The sequence below is a fragment of the Notechis scutatus genome, chromosome 5, assembly GCF_049901735.1.
Source record: "Notechis scutatus isolate UNSWTSFEM ecotype Mainland chromosome 5, rNotScu1.2, whole genome shotgun sequence".
NCBI classification, from domain to species: Eukaryota; Metazoa; Chordata; class Lepidosauria; order Squamata; family Elapidae; genus Notechis; species Notechis scutatus.
In genome coordinates this window covers 9,227,192-9,243,679 of record NC_142013.1, presented here as the reverse complement: position 1 = coordinate 9,243,679, position 16,488 = coordinate 9,227,192, and the positions used below count along the sequence as shown (strand labels likewise).

Sequence of the window (16,488 nt, the reverse complement as noted above, 5' to 3'; positions counted from 1 at the left end):
ATCATTTAAGAGACAGCTTATTACATTACAGATATAACCAAGGACAATATAACTGACAGTTCGCAGTAAGTTGTTCGCTGAAGTGACCTCTTCTTAGGCAGAATCAATAATAATATTGGATAAGTGGATTTGACTGGTGATGAATGCACCTTGAAGACACAAATCTACAATTTAACACTGCAGAGTTTGTCGTTTTTACTGTAATTCGTCTGACGAAATTATAGTAATACGTTGCTTTTTTTTTTGTCTCGCATAAATAACTATGCAGAAGATGAGGCGATCAAGCTGTCAATGAAATGCGGAGTGTGAGGAGAAGGAAGTAAACAGTGAAGTTGACTTTGTAACTGGGGTCACCAGTTGCTAAATCAAAACATGGTGAATTCATTATATACTGTATGTGGGTGGTATAGAATAGAATAATTCTTTATTGGCCAAGTGTGATTGGACACACAAGGAATTTGTCTTTTGTGCAAATACTCTTAGTATACATAAAAGAAAAGATACATGAACCCTAGCCTTGGTTACTAAACCATAAAAATCAGATGTTTGAGCTGATCTCTGGCTGGAAGATTTGGAGAAGCTTCTTGGATGAAAAGCAAAACGTCTTCAAAAGAATCCGAAAGGTGCTTTGTTTTTGTTTTTTCCCAAGAGGCAACTGGACTTTCTGGTTTTTCAGAGCTGAAGAAGCTTTTTGGATGAGAAGCAAAACATCTTCAAAGAAAAACCAGAAAGTCCAGTTGCTTCTTGGAAAAAAAGGGGGGGAGGGGAGAAAGCACCTTTGGGACAACCATGACTTGGATGACTGAGAATCTCTGCAGACTTTTAGCTATACAATTTGGGAGGAACACCCTTTAAATGGTGTGGGAGTAGGAATGGATTTCCAGAGGAAAAAACTGCAGACCACAGGAACCAGGAGCACTAATTCAGGTGACTCTGCGGACATAGATAAACCTCCAAGTGACCTCATTGACCCTCTAAAGGAGGGGTCTTCAAACTTGACAGCTTTAAGACTTGCAGACTTCAACTCCCAGAATTCCTCCTCCGGTCATGTTAGCTCAGGAATTCTGGGAGTTGAAGTCCACAAGTCTTAAACTTACCAAATTTGAAGAACCCTTGCTCTAAAGGATGCAAATGACCAGCTGTCTGCAAGGAATATAAATCCTTCCATTCCCCACTATCCTGTCAGAGCTGAAGAAGCTGCTTGGATGAGAAGAGAAACATCTTTAAAAAAAAATCAAGAAAGTCCAGTTGCTTCCTTGGAAAAGCACCTATGTGACAATATCCTCTTTCCGTCTGTCTTTCTGTCTCGCTCTGTCTCTCCCCCTCCCTCCCTCTCTCTCTTTCCCTCTCTTACTCTCTTACACTTGAGGGCACAACCACCAGCACCCTACTATATCATGCCTCTCACATATTTTGCAGTTGCTTTTGAGTATGGTTTGAGCCAGGGTGGTACAGTGGTTAGAATGCAGTATTGCAGGCTAATTCTGCTGACTGCCAACTGCCAGCCGTTCCTCAGTTCAAGTCTCACCAGGCTCAAGGTTGACTCAGCCTTCCAACCTTCCAAGGTCAGTGAAATGAGGAGCCAGATTGTTGGGGGCAATAGGCCAACTCTGTAAACCTCTTAGAGAGGGCTGTGAAGGGCTGTGAAGCAGTAGATAAGCCTAAGTGCTATTGTTATTTTAGCACATTTTCAGAATAACATTGTGTAGGGGTTTAAAAGAACCCCCCCCCCAGGTAAATAACAAAGCTACTGGATGGCTCAGTGTTTAAAGACGCTGAGCTTGTTAGCTGACAGCCCACGTTCAAAACCCAAGTGGCAATCAACGGGGTAAGTTTCTGTTTCTTGCCCTAGTTCCTATCCATCTAGTATTTTGAAAGCATGCAAATGAGAGCAGATAAATAGGTACCATTTTGGGGGGGGAGAAGGTAACAGCATTCCAAGCACTTTGATGTATAGTCATGCCAGCAACATGACCATGGAAGTGTCTTTGGAGAATGCTGGCTTCCTCAGCCAAGAAACAGAATGAGCAGAGTCCTCTAGAACCAGAGATGTCTTGGACAGGGAAACTAACATTATTGGAGTTATGGCCTCAAAAATTGGTTCACTGATCAAATTAACTCTAAAGAAGCAACTTCCATCTTTCTCCCCAAATTGGGGAAAAAAATAATCACACTAAATAGAATGGAATGTAGTAAAACAGAACAGAACAGAATAGAATAGAAGCAGAGCAGAAAGAAGAAGAGGAAGAATAGAATAGAGTAGAGTAGAGTAAAGTTAGAGTAGAGTAAAGTTAGAGTAGAATAATGGGATGGGATGGGATGGAATAGAAATAGAAATAGAAATAGAATAGAATAGAATAGAATAGAATAGAATAGAATAGAATAGAATAGAATAGAATAGAATAGAATAGAATAGAATAGAATAGAATAGCTTTATTGTCACTTACAATGTACACTAATCAGCATACATTAAAATGAAATTTCGTTGCATACAGCTCTCAAAGGGTCACTACCTCCAATATACACTACATGAACATGGCAAAATAAAATAAATAAATACAAAATTATGTGTATACCCACATATATTCTATCACACAGAGAAACAACACGCAGCAACAACGGTGCTTTGGCAAGTCCTGTTAGGATACTGAAAGAGCACAATGCTAATCTGATGGTTTGAAGCATCGACACTATAGAAGGACTCTGAAGTTTGCTGTTCGCTACTCATATTCAGAAAGATATGCTTTTTTTCATGGCTGGCTGATATATATTACACCATCTGGAGTGGCCAGCTGGGTTTGAGTAATTATCACAGACCATCTGGGAATTAACTCAGCCGATTGCATTTTGAACAGCATTTTGATTACAAATAACAGAATGGGTCAAGAGCCACCAGTAACTCTAGGCAAGGAAATGGTGGCATCCAGGGAAATTGATATATATATATATATATATATATATATATATATATATATATATATATATATATATATATATATATATATATATATATATATATATATATATATATAATTGATATGTAAGATCTACATATCATCCCCTACAAATATATATATATATATATATTTGTTTTCTGAGGTTCTCATGGTATTTGTATGTGGATCTTTGGTTATTGGGTTTCTCCCGCGTAAGATTCAAAGTATCTGAGCAATTGCGAGGTCCCACTCGCCATCTTCAGGCTGGTGCTGCTTAGTGCCAGTGCAAGCACTGCTTGCACTGGCACTAAGCCAGCACCAGCCTGAAGATGGCAGAGTGGACCTCGCAAACGCTGCCTAGATACTTTGAATCTTACGCGAGAGAAACCCGAATAACCAAAGATCCATATATATATATATATATATATATATATATATATATATATATATATATATATATATATATATATATATATATATATATATATATATATATTGTAGGGATGATATGTAGATCTTACAATGATCAAAAATACTGGGAAGTGAGATTAAAAGACACCTGTGTGAGTTCCTACACTGATATTTATTTTTATTAAGCTTTGTTGATTGCACACATGATCCTGTCCACCGGGTTTATAAGGCACTACTTTTTTTCTCAAAAATCATAGTGGAAGAACTTTCAGCATGAGCTTTGTTTACAATAAATGCTTGCTAACACATTTTCTTTTCCCTTCTACTGTTTTGTATTTGTACTGGGATGTCAAACAGAAGTTCATGAAGTTTTTGTCACAACATCACGCTTGTCCTCCTTCTTCAGAACAAGAGAGAGAGAGAGATAATAGATAGATAGATAGATAGATAGATAGATAGATAGATAGATAGATAGATAGATAGATAGATAGAGATAGTTATATGATAGATATGTGATAGATAGATGATAGATAGATAGATGACAGATGATAGTTAGAGATAGATAGATGATAGATAGATAGATAGATAGATAGATAGATAGACAGACAGATAGATGATAGATGGATGATAGATAGATAGGTAAGAAAGATGATAGATGATAGATGATAAATAGATGATAGATAGATAGATAGATAGATAGATAGATAGATAGATAGATAGATAGATAGATAGATAGATAGATAGATAGGCATAGATGGATGGATGGATGGATGGATGGATGGATGGATGGATGGACGGACGGACGGACAGACAGACAGGTAGACAGGCAGATAGGCAGATGGCAGAAAGACAGATAGATAGGCAGGCAGGCAGGCTATGTTCTGACATCACACACAGGCACATAAGGAACGGAGTTTGCTTCATAACATCACAATGCATGTTTCATTATTTTGATGGCATCTCAGTGGATCCTCTTGTGTCCTTGCACGAATGCCACAGGATGCCAGGAACACATAGAGATAATGTGCATTTATCCATAGACTCACCAGAAGTAGGTCACGACTTGATGGCATCTAACAGGACCACAACCACAAGAGAAAAATCTATCATTCCTGATAGATTTTTTACTTTGCAAAACCCGAATATCTACAATGTTGAACTGATGGCAGTCAAACGGAAGTGGCAGAATTTCAAATGACAAATGAGGTTTTCAGTGCATACGCTGTTCAAGATCAAGAAAGAAGAATCTGCAAAAAAAAAAAAAAAAAAAACCTCTCCGATGAAAAACAAGACTGAATATTAATGCAGGATACAGATGGGCCCTATTGGCAAAGCTTCTAGCATCCGGAAAAGCAAATTAGAGCTTTAAAGATGTCATTGAAGGTGTCGGAAATTGAGCAATGTAAAGATGAAATATACTGGTGAATTCAACTGTATTTTTTATTAAGCTCTACTTTTTTTCTTTTTTCTTTTGTGCTTTTATCCCCACGTTCAATACAGCTGCTAGGACCACAGTGGCTTGGGACTCTGGGCAGGCAAGCCCACGTTCGAAACCCGAAAGCTGCCATGGGGCATGGTTGAGCTCCTGTCCTTCACTCTAGCTCCTTCCCAGGGATATGAAAGGAGCTCCCCAACTGGCACCCCCAGGGCAACAGCGAAGTCACCAGCTAAATCCTTTCAACCAGGAGCAGCCTCTTGCTTTAAAAAAAAAAAAAAATCTGCCTTCCCTTTTGGCTTGAAAGGGAACAGGTGTTGAAAGCTTGGATCACATTTGTCACTTTCTCCTTTTGATGAATTTCCCTTCACTATTAATTTGTGTTTGCGGAAAATGGCCTAAGTGAAATGGGTTTTCGGTACCTTTTTTTCCCTCCCTCCCCGAGCCATTGAAGGATGGAATATGATGATATATTTCGCCTTTCAAAATAATCCAATCCAAATATTTGGGTGAATGAAATGAAGCTTATTCTTAAATAATTGTTGGACACCCATGGTTTCTGTTAGATGCGCCTCAGCTTTTTGGGTGGGGGCTTCAAAGCTGAAATTCTAACTTCTATGTTTTTAAGTCATTTTGAATATGAGCGTTTTTCAACTTTGGCAGCTTTAAGATGTGAGGATTTCAACTCCCAGAATTCCCCAGCCAGCAAATTTTCACTTAACAACCATGTTATTACTCTTACAACTGCATTGATCCACTTAACAACTGTGGCAAGAAAGATCATAAAATGAGTCAAAACTTATATCTTGCTTAGCAACAGAAATTTTGGGCTCAATTGTGTCTGGTCATAAGTCAAAGACTATAATTCGAAAATGATCATATCCAGCCAATAACAATGATAAATTCAAGATAAACATATTGTCAACATATTGTCAGAAAATTCATGGTACAGGTACTTCTTGACTTGCAACAGTTCATTTAGTGACCATTCAAAGTTACAATGGCACGGAAAAAATGTGACTTATGACCGTTTGTCACACTTAGGGCTTTTGAAGCATTTCTGTGATGACTCAGGGCGTGCCACAAAAGTAACAAAGTCACAAAAATAAGTAAAGTCCCTTTAATTCCTCCAACTTGACCCCCAATGTCCAGTTATCATTGGCTGGAGGAAAAACTCTCCCAAGAACAGTTGTTAAAGGGAAGAAATTCAATCTGAACCCAAAGTACTTATAAATTAGAAATAAAAGCCAACACAAACCACGCTGCAGCAATTAACGAGACAGGGCAGGATAAGGAATTGCAGACTTCAAAAAATAACGAAACACACAGAGTTGGGAGGACGCCAAAACCCAGATAAGACTTGACAAACAAAGATAATGCACGCTTTGCTTCCATCAAAGTTCTGTGTGCAAACACCCTCTTTATCCTGTTTCCCCAGCTGCAGCTAATGAAGGGAATCAGGGCCTTTTTCTCCCCCATAACCCACGTTGCTCCCTTATCCGTTCCTCCCTGCGTGCCCTAGGATGAAGAGAGGGTGGCCCTGGGTCTTCCTCTGAAGGCCCAGCCAGACTGTGCCCTTCCCCAGTTTCCTCCATAGCCACCGGAGCCACACTCCCACTCCCTGTCAGCTGCTCGGCCTCCCCCTCGGAATCAGATTCCAACAGGGGCATGACAATTTCCATGATCATGTGATCAAAATTGAAATGTTGGCAACTGACTCATATTTATGATGGTTGCAGTGTCCTGGGATCACGCTATCTCCTTTTGTGACTTTCTTTCAAGCAAAGTCAATTAGGAAGCCAGATTCATTTAACAATCATATTATTCATTTAACAATTGTCGCACGAAAGGACGTAAAATAGGACAAACTTCACTTAAGAAATATTTCATTCAGCAATAAAAATTTTGGGCTCCATTGTGGTCGTTAAGTCGAGGACTACCTGTACTGCAACAGTTGTAAGTGTGAAGAACGGTGTTCAGTCCCCTTTTCCTGTGCCGTTGTAACTTCCAATTTTAGCAATGGTTCTCTGCCTGGTCGCTGGGTGGGCATGGCCTAGTCAACCTCCTGCACCATGACGGGAGGGCAGCATTTTGCCCTCCCTGGACTCCAGAGGCTTTCCTCGTGTAGGTAGAGTTGTAATTGCAGGAATGTTCTTATCTTGGATGGCAAACCTCAGGTAAAGAATGTTTATAAAGCAAATACAACTCAGGCAAACAAAGTCACTAATATAAAGGAGGATTAGAGACAGGAAGTAAACATATGTTGGACTTTGACTAGAGATAATTAATTGTGTTAATTACTATGCTAAACAGTAACGAAAGTTAAGCAGAAACCAAAGTTAACCAACGTTGGAGGATTACTGAAAATGTATATAAATGCAAGACTAGACTCCAATAAAGTTCATCATGATTCAGTTGATCATGATCAAACACCTCGACTGCCTCGTCATTACAACATCCTCGAGCCTCCGAGAGAGTGAAAACGGCCTCCCAGGCTCTGGGGGTTCTCTGGAAGCCAGAAACAGGCCCATTTCCGGCCTTCCCAAACTTCCACGAGGACCGTTTTCTACCCTCCCAAGCCTCCATGCCTGCCCTGTACTGCATCCAAAATGGGCCATGTGGGGACTCCTGGGAGGGGGCAGGGCAGGGTGGGCGGGGCCAGCCAGGGGTGGGATTTGGGGGTTCCCTGAACTGCACAGAATCTTAGCTAGGGGTCTCCTGAACCTCTGAGAACCCCCAGCAGCCCCCGGTTGTAAATCAAAGACTACCAGTATGTGCTTCTGGTAACATTCAGTTTGGTGAATGTGTAACTCCCAAGGGGAAAATATTTTAATTAATTTTTTTCTCATGTTTGTAGACGTCTTTTCTTTTCATTGGTGGGTCAGGTTTGGGCAATACATTTGTGGATTCGAAGAAGTTTGCGTAAAGGTTTTTTCTCTCTTTGCTGTTATTTGTGCAGGTGAACCAGTTTAGCCCAGTCATTAATTACCAGAGGAAGAAGTCAATTAATGATCTATGCAACACGGTTCCCTAGTTTTTGTGACTTGTGGGTTACGTTAATAACCAAAATGAGGGTCAGGTACAGAACAATAATACATCTAAACATGGAATTAAAATTCTTTCCACAGTTATTAAAATTGTCCCCACAAACGGACCATACCTTATTAATCTACCTGGTGATGGGTCAGAGAAATTCATTTTCTAAAGTTACTGCTACAAAAACAATGGGAGAACAATCTGGAGTTTTCATCAAAATAGCATCCTATAATTGGACGGTAACAGAGGTGGTATTCAGCAGGTTCTGACCAGTTCTGGAGAACCGGTAGCGGAACTTTTGAATAGTTCAGAGAATCGGTAGTGGAAATTTTGAGTAGTTTGGAGAACCAGAAAATACCACCTCTAACTGGCCCCGCCCCCATCTCTTCTCTGCCTCCCGAGTCCCAGCTGATTGGCTGGGTCTTCCTTTGTTGCCCTGTACAGGAGAACGGAGCTGGAAAGCAGGTTAGTGAGGTGGGGAGGGAATGGGGATTTTTCAGTAACCTTCCCCCAGTAGTGGGGTAGGAATGGAGATTTTACAGCATCCTTCCCCTGCCATGCCCACCAAGCCATGTCACGCCCACCAAGCCACGCCCACAGAACCGGTAGTAAAAAAAAATTGAATCCCACCACTGGACGGTAAGGATACGGATTTGCAACTTGCTGCGTTAGGCACATCCGATACAGAGGAATTAGCCTCTCTTTGCAAAGGTTTAGCAGATAATAACACCGAGAATAATGTCTCTTCCATTTTTCAAAAACGGGAAGCTAAAGCAGTCTTAAGAAATAGGAATCTCAAACTGGCACTCTGAGAAGCAGGTTTGATGCATGTTGAGAAGAAAAAATAAAAATAGCCCAACACGGAAGGGATTGAGCAAAGGGATAATAAAAAGAAAGCTACTTGGGATATTTTTAAATCTGCTAAGAAGAGCAACTGCTTTGCTTTTTTTTTTTTTTTGTAATTTTTTAAAATAGCTTAAACATATTTTCCATTAAACAGTGTGTCATCTGGGTACAAACATCTGTGCAATTACAATCAAAGTTTACAATATTCATTACATTGATAATAATTATCTAATGTTACAATATTAATAATCAGCATTAATAATCAGCATCATAACTATTCATTTCTTCCTCTTAACATATAACATTAATATTCTAATGGAATATATAATATACCATGCTCGCCTTAACAGTCATATATAATAGCCATCGTATTGTTTACATCTCTATCTTAATATATATTCTTTATTTCACTAATCTCTATTTCTCATTTCTATTTTTATTCTCCAACCATCCATAAAATAACTCTTATGTCATATAATATTCAGTTTGTGTTTTCTCTTTTATAGCAAACATTAATCTATTCATTTTTGCACATTGTAATAGTTCCCTAGTCACATTCTCCTCTATAGGGATCTCATTATTTTTCCAATTTTGTGCAAATACAATTCTAGCTGCAGTTAATACATGTATAATTAGATATGCATTTCCTGTACTGTAAGTTTCGGACTCTGCTTTGTTATGGAGTCAAAAGCTACCACAAATGTACCCCCGATGTTTGTATAACAAGAAGACTTCTTGACTTCTGTCCTGTCACTGCAGGTAGTCCTCTACTTACAATCGTTCATTTAATGTGTTTGAAGTTACAACGGCACTGGAAAAAAGTGGCTTGTAGGTAGTCCTCGACTTACAATCGTTCATTTAGTGTGTTTGAAGTTACAACGGCACTGGAAAAAAGTGACTTTTAACTGTTTTTCATACTTACGACTGTTACAGCATCCCCATGATTACATGATCAAAATTCGGATGCATGGCAACTGGCATGTACTTATGACAGTTGCAGTGTCCCAGGGTCATGTGATCTTCTTTTGTGACCTTCTGACAAACAAAGTCAATGGGGAAGCCAGTTTCACTTAACAATCATGTCACTAACTTAACAACTGCAATAATTCACTTAACAGGTCATAAAATGGGCCAAAATTCACTTAACAATTATGCCTTATTAAGCAACAGTAATTTTGAGTTTAATCAAGGACTACCTGTACAATCTGATATAAGAACTGTGGTGGCACAGTGGTTAGGCTACTTAGTACCGCAGGTACTAAGCAGGCTAGTACTGCAGGCTACTTCTGTTGACTACCAGCAGCCAGCAGTTCAGCAGTTCAGCAGTTCGATTCTCATCAGTTCCAGGTTGACTCAGCCTTCCATCCTTTGGAGGTGGGTAAACTGGGGGCCCAGATTGTTGGGAGCAACAGGCTGACTCTGTAAACCGCTTAGAAAGGGCTGTAAATCACTGAAAAGTGTCAAGGCCAAAACTGACATAAGTGTAGCCATTTTAGTTTGTCTTAGTCTATATTCTTTTTCTCATTTTCTCTGTGGCAGTCATGGGGGGAAGGGTTTTGGGCTTGCCACATTCCTAAGGGAGGAGGAGTGGAGATAAAGAGAGTTGTTTTGGCTAGGTGATTCTTCTTCCCGTGGGAAAACGAGCTGTCAGTGCTTGGGCCCCTGGAGGTGGAAATTTATGACATCAAACAACATTGAATTACTTCTATTGGAGAATGTGACTTTTGGGGTTTTTTATTTTATTTTTTTATTTGATTTGATTTGTCAATTGCTTACAAGATAATAGGTATAAGTATAAACATAGTTATGAATGCATGGATACATATAAGAAAAATAAAAAGAAACAATAGGACAGGGACGGTAGACATGTTGGTGCACTTGTGCATCTTAGGAAAGGGCGAGGTCAATAGTAGACAGTCTAAGGTTAAAGTTTTTGGGGTTTGGGGAAGAAACCACAGAGTCAGGTAGAGTATTCCAGACATTGACCACTCTGTTGCTGAAGTCGTATTTCCTGCAATCAAGTTTGGTACGATTAACCTTGAGTTTGTATCTATTGTTTGCTCTTGTATTGTTATGGTTGAAGCTGAAGTATTCATTAAAAGGTAGGACATTGCAATGTATGATTTTATATACTATATTTAGATCGGACCGAAGGCGGAGTAGTTCTAGGTTTTCTAGGTCTAACTTTTTTTTTCTAATTTTTTCTTTCTAACTTCTAATATTGTGGGGTAATTCCAGGTTGGGTCAGATCCGAAAATTACCATGGACTTTGCCAATTTGATGCTTTCCTAAATAAAATAAATCTTTTTGAAGATGGACTTTGTAATTTTTCTTTTAACATTGATTTCCTCACTTGGAAACCTGACATTATTCCAGATCTGACCCAATTGCAAAATGAATTAACAATAGATACCTGGTATCACCTGGTATCAACCTGACAAAAAGCAGTATACAAGTCTAAGTGCTATTGCTATCTGTGTATCTTTCTATCTTCACCATGCCTGGACCTATAACTGCCTTGGCCATGGAATAGAACATCTTACCCAGGGGTGGGATTCAAATTTTTTAACAACCGGTTCTGTGGGCGAGGCTTAGTTGGTGGGCGTGGCCAACTCAATATCACTCACATCGAGGCACGCATCTCCTCGCCTGGCCTCTGGTGACTGTGGGGATGCTGCAACAGTCGTAAGTGTGAAAAATGGTCATAAGTCACTTTTTTCAGTGCCATTGTAATTTTGAATGGTCACTCCACACAAGCAAAGTACCAACAAAGGAGGGGAAAAAAACTCCAGAGAAGTTCCTGAGACAGGAAGTCCAGTCCTGCCAAGAATGTAATAAGGGATAACAGAGAGGCAGTTTCTGTAAGCAACACCAGAATGTTTCCTTCCTGCCTTCCTTACAGGATTAGGCCAGTAATTTCTTCTAACAATCAGTTCTCCGAACTGCTTAGAATGTTAACAACCGGTTCTAGCGAATAGGTGTGAACTGGTAGAATCCCACCCCTGATCTTACCGCAACCAACTCTTTTTTTAGCACCTTACAGCCCTCTCTAAGTGATTTACAGAGTCAGCATATTGCCCCCAACAGTCTGGGTCAGTGATGGCTAACCTTTTCATCGTAACGTGCCAAGCTGCACACACTTGCACACATGTGCCTGCACCCACCATGCAACCCTCCCTGCCCCCTGCGCATACACATGTGACCCCCCAGACACACACGCCGTGCGCCTCTGAGCATGTGTGCATGACCTCCCTCATGCCCACGCCCCCCTCTGCATGTGTGGCAGATACCCAACAATCAGCTGGGAGGCAGGAGGCTTGCACGCATGCGCAGTAGATCTGTTCTGTGTGACGGTTCTGCGTGCCACTTCCGGCCCGCATGCAATAGGTTCGCCATCACAGGTCTGGGTCCTCATTTTACCCACCTCGGAGGGAAGGCTGAGTCACTTTTAAGCCGATCAGGATTAAACTACTGGCAGTGGAAATAAAGAGTTCATCTGCAATACAGCATTCTAACCACTGCACCACCACGGCTCATCAAGTACTGAAACTGATGGCACATACTGTGGTGTCTTGGAGCCTTATCATGGAAAGGCTACTCTAATCAGATCATGTCATTCATTCGATATCTGAGATAGGATGTGTCAGTATATTCATGAACTGGAATAGTGTGATGACCCGTAGTGTCTCAAAAACAACACAAAAACTAAAACATGAATCAAGGTAATGCCTTCAACTTAGCTTCGCTGTTTTATTAGTCACAGTTTAAATTCAAAAAGTAGATAATGAAGCAAAAGGAAACCAAAAACAAGAGTATTGACAAGAGTTCCAAGGCAAACCAAGATAATTAATCACACATTCCAGGAAGATAGCCGGGGAGAGTCCATGGGAAGAACGCCAACAAAGATAAACGTCATCCAAGAAAAGCACTAATTTGACTTCAGCATCTGTGAACACGCAGTTCCAAACTCTTATACAGAGCTCACAGCTGCAACCCATGAGGAGGATCATGGCCCTCTCCTCCTGAGTAGACCATGCTTTTCCCTGATCTCTCCTCCCTGCGTGCCCTAGGATGGATAGGGGATGGGCCTGGATCCTCCTCCGATTGCTCAGCCAGCCTCTGCCCTCTGCCCAGCCTCCTCCACCACCTCTGGAGCCACACTTCCACTCCCTGTTGGCTGTTCCTCCTCTTCTTCAGAGTCAGTCTCCAGGGGCATGACAAATAGAGCTTGGTAACAAGATCAGCCAATGAATAGGCATAGCAACTAAATCAGCCAATGAGGATAGCTTGGAAACTGAAACTAGAAGTAGCCTAGGCTGGAAACTGAAACTAAAAGTAGCCCAGGCGTGGCTCTATGTTAAGCTCTGCAACTCTGCCGCTCTGAATCTGTCTGTTGAAGATGAAACTAACTTGCTTGCTTGCTGAAGACTGGAGCTCTGCTCTGAACTTGCAACATGTTTCTCTTTGAGTTTGCTCCATGTTGGAGAAATCTACAGCTGGTTTGTAAAATCTACTTATTATGTTTATAAAGATGTTAAATGAAGCATCAGCCATCTGTGTTTATTTTTCTGGCACTGAATTATCACTGCAAAACTCTCAATATGATGTACAAAAAGCTGTGCGTAATAAATTGGAGGAAAAGGGAAATTATCCCTGAGTCATTCCAAAACCAAAGACTGCAGGCTAACTCCTTATTCCCACTATCAGTAATTTGATCCTTTGCTAACCTTCATCTTCATTTCATTTCATTTCATTTTGTTTCAGTCTTTTTCTCCCCAAAACCTGCAGCCCTGGCAGATTGTGATCAAAGATGCAATGTGGACAAACGGTCATTTCCAAAATGCCAAATGCCACATTGATGAAGTTGGAGCCAAGCCGGTTGCTTTTCTCATTTCCCCCAAAAGATAACAACGGAAACTGAGAAGATCTCGCTAGCAACTGACCCTTCTTCTGCCAAGGCCTTCTTTATAGCTTGAGAGAGTATTTTCTACTCTTTGCTGCCCAAATTTCTTTTTTTTTAAATCAAGTTTTTTATTTCAATATACAAACACAACAATACACTAACAGTGTGGCATAAATGTATCGTGCATGTTAGTATAAGCAGAGTTAATAATATCTCTTAATACACATATTCACATTAAGTCACAACTTCATTGCTTATTCTCAACATTTCAATATTCTCTCCTAATGTCAACCACCATATCAGTTAAACATACCTTATAGTTTCATTATTCAATTTCCTCTCCAATTTTATTTTTTAAATAAAAAAAAAAAACTCCTTTGGCAAGCAGTGTGGTTCCAGGTTTCACATCTCAATACAAACACGATCATAGTTACCTAAACTGCTGCCCAAATTTCAACGACCCAAGTAATTGGACGGGGGAGAGGAAATAGCATGAGACAGAGTATTATGAAGACTGGAGCAAAATGTATCAATGGCTAGAGTCAAGGAAAAAGAAAGAAAAGTTTGACGCTCTATAGGAATGAAAGTTAACATTTTATAAACCAAAGAGAATGGAATATAATGGACAAATACGAGATGATACGAATGCATGAGTATAAAAAACGGTTGCAAATATGTATATAATTGTATATAAATGTAAATAGAAATAATATGCAGCTAGCACATAAGGGAAAAAGGAAACTAACTGTTATGTGTATCTGTATACTATAGCTTGTATGGCCAAAATGATGGCCAAGAAAGTCGTACTGTGTCCAATTGTTTGTAATGTTTATTCAATAAAATTTATTAATAAAAAAGGAAATAGCATTCGTGTCTAGGTTTTGTTCGGGTTACAAGCAGGGGTAGGCTTCAAAAATTTTAGCAATTGGTTTTCTGCCTGGTTGCTGGGTGGGTGTGGCCATTGTGGGCATGGCCTAGTCATCCTCCTATACCACAGGGGGGCGTTTTTGCAGTCCCCGGGCTCTGGAGCTTTCCTCGAGCTTCCAGGAGGGTGAAAACGACCTCCCCGGGCTCCAGCGGCTCTCTGGAAGTGGGAAACATCCCGAATTTCCAGGATGCCCGTTTTTCACCCTTCCTGAGCCTCCGTGCACACCCTGCACTTACCTGCATCCAAAACGGGCCACGTGGGGATTCCTGGGAGGGGGAGGGGCAGGGTGGGCAGGGCCAGCCAGGAGTGGGATTTGGGAGTTCTCCAAACTGTGCAGAATCTTAGCTAGGGGCTCTCCCAAACGCCTGCAAACCCACTCAGCAGCCCACTCCCGGTTACAAGCTATCATTGGAATTCAACGGGGAGAAGTTCATTCTGGATGGAATAGGGCCCAAACACATTAGCCAACCAACAAAACTGGTTTGATGTGGAAATTGTAGATGGGAATGTGGTGGATACATAGCTTTTCATCTCTTTAGCCAGGACCTGCAGTGACACCAGGGTTGCTTCTCACCACACATCCTTCAAAGCTGCTGATGCAGATTGAAGTCATAGCTTTCTCCATATGTCCCAATCAGTCAACAGCATGTGTTATTGCTGTGTTATTGGTGAGAGAATGAGCACATTGTGTGGTCTATGGAAGTCTTTGCCAATCTGCATGAGAAAGGCCCTTGTTAGGCAATTCCTCCTCCAGTTATTCAACCCACACTTAACGTTGCTATAGACTGTGTGTGATAAGTGATCTTTTGCGATCACTCTGCTAAACAAATAATTCCCTCCACACTGTTCAACTATTACAAAATCTGCACTACTATTACTATTAATCTTCTCATCACTCCTTATCACCCATCCCCTCCCACTTGTGACTGTATGACTGTAACTTTGTCGCCTGTATCCTTATGATTTATATTGACTGCTTCCTAGTATGATTTGATTGCTTATTGTACCCTCTGACTATTATTATTATTATTAAGTATTGTACCTGATGATTCTTGACTCTTGACATATATATCTTTTCTTTTATGTACACTGAGAGCATTTGCACCAAGACAAATTCCTTGTGTGTCCAATCGCACTTGGCCAATAAAGAATTCCATGAGTCTATGAGTTCCTGAAGCCATACGAAGCTCTAATGCAGACTTCTGGAAAAAAAATATACAGGTAATCCCCAATTTAACAGAATAACAGAGTTGGAAGGGACCTTGGAGGTCTTCTAGTCTAACTCCCTGCTCAAGCAGGAAACTTTATTTCATTCCAGGCAAAGGGTTGTCCAATCTTTTCTTGAAAACCTCCAGTGATGGAGCACCCACAACTCCGGAAGGCAAACTGTTCCACAGATTGACTCTTCTCAGTGTCAGAACATTCTCCCTAACTTCTAGGTTGGTGGTCTCTTTAACAAGCTGCCCTCAGGTGCTTTGGAAAATAAGTCAATCCCCTCTTCTCTGTGACAACCCCTCAAATACTGGAAGACTGTTATCATGTCATCACTAGTCTTTCTCTTTGATAGGCTAGATATGCTTAGCTTCTTCAACCATTCATCATGGACTTCCTGTACCCCTTAGTCAGCAAATACAAGACGCAAGCAAATGAATGATTGAGGGAACTAGGTATGTCTTGTCTAATGAAGAGAAGGACTAGGGGTGACATGATAGTGGTTGTCAGGGTTCCAATGGATGCCCTAATTAAACCATGAGCCTCGAGCCAAGTTTCAAAAAAAAAATATCCAATCATTTATTAGGAGCAACATGTCAGCACATACCCAAATGAAGTCAGCTCTGCCTCATGTAATTTATGGCCCATCTATGACCCTGTTTCTCCCCGTCCCCCAGGGTGTGTGTTATAAATCACATTCCCCAATGGAGCACTTTGGGGGCTGTAGAGATCACGGCCTCTGAGCTTGGTCCCGGTAGCCTGGGATACAACCTTGAAGAAG

The 16,488-nt window shown here is 40.7% G+C and overlaps 1 long non-coding RNA gene across 1 annotated transcript in view; it reads left to right on the top strand.

Annotated features, from left to right (window-relative positions):
• The window catches only part of LOC148130359 (uncharacterized), a 33,122-nt gene extending 28,116 nt beyond the window's left edge, over positions 1-5,006 (top strand). Inside the window, exon 3 of the long non-coding RNA XR_015749704.1 lies at positions 4,848-5,006. This is a non-coding gene — a long non-coding RNA (uncharacterized LOC148130359). The remainder of the gene's footprint in view (positions 1-4,847) is intronic.
• The last annotated feature ends 11,482 nt before the right edge of the window (positions 5,007-16,488 follow it).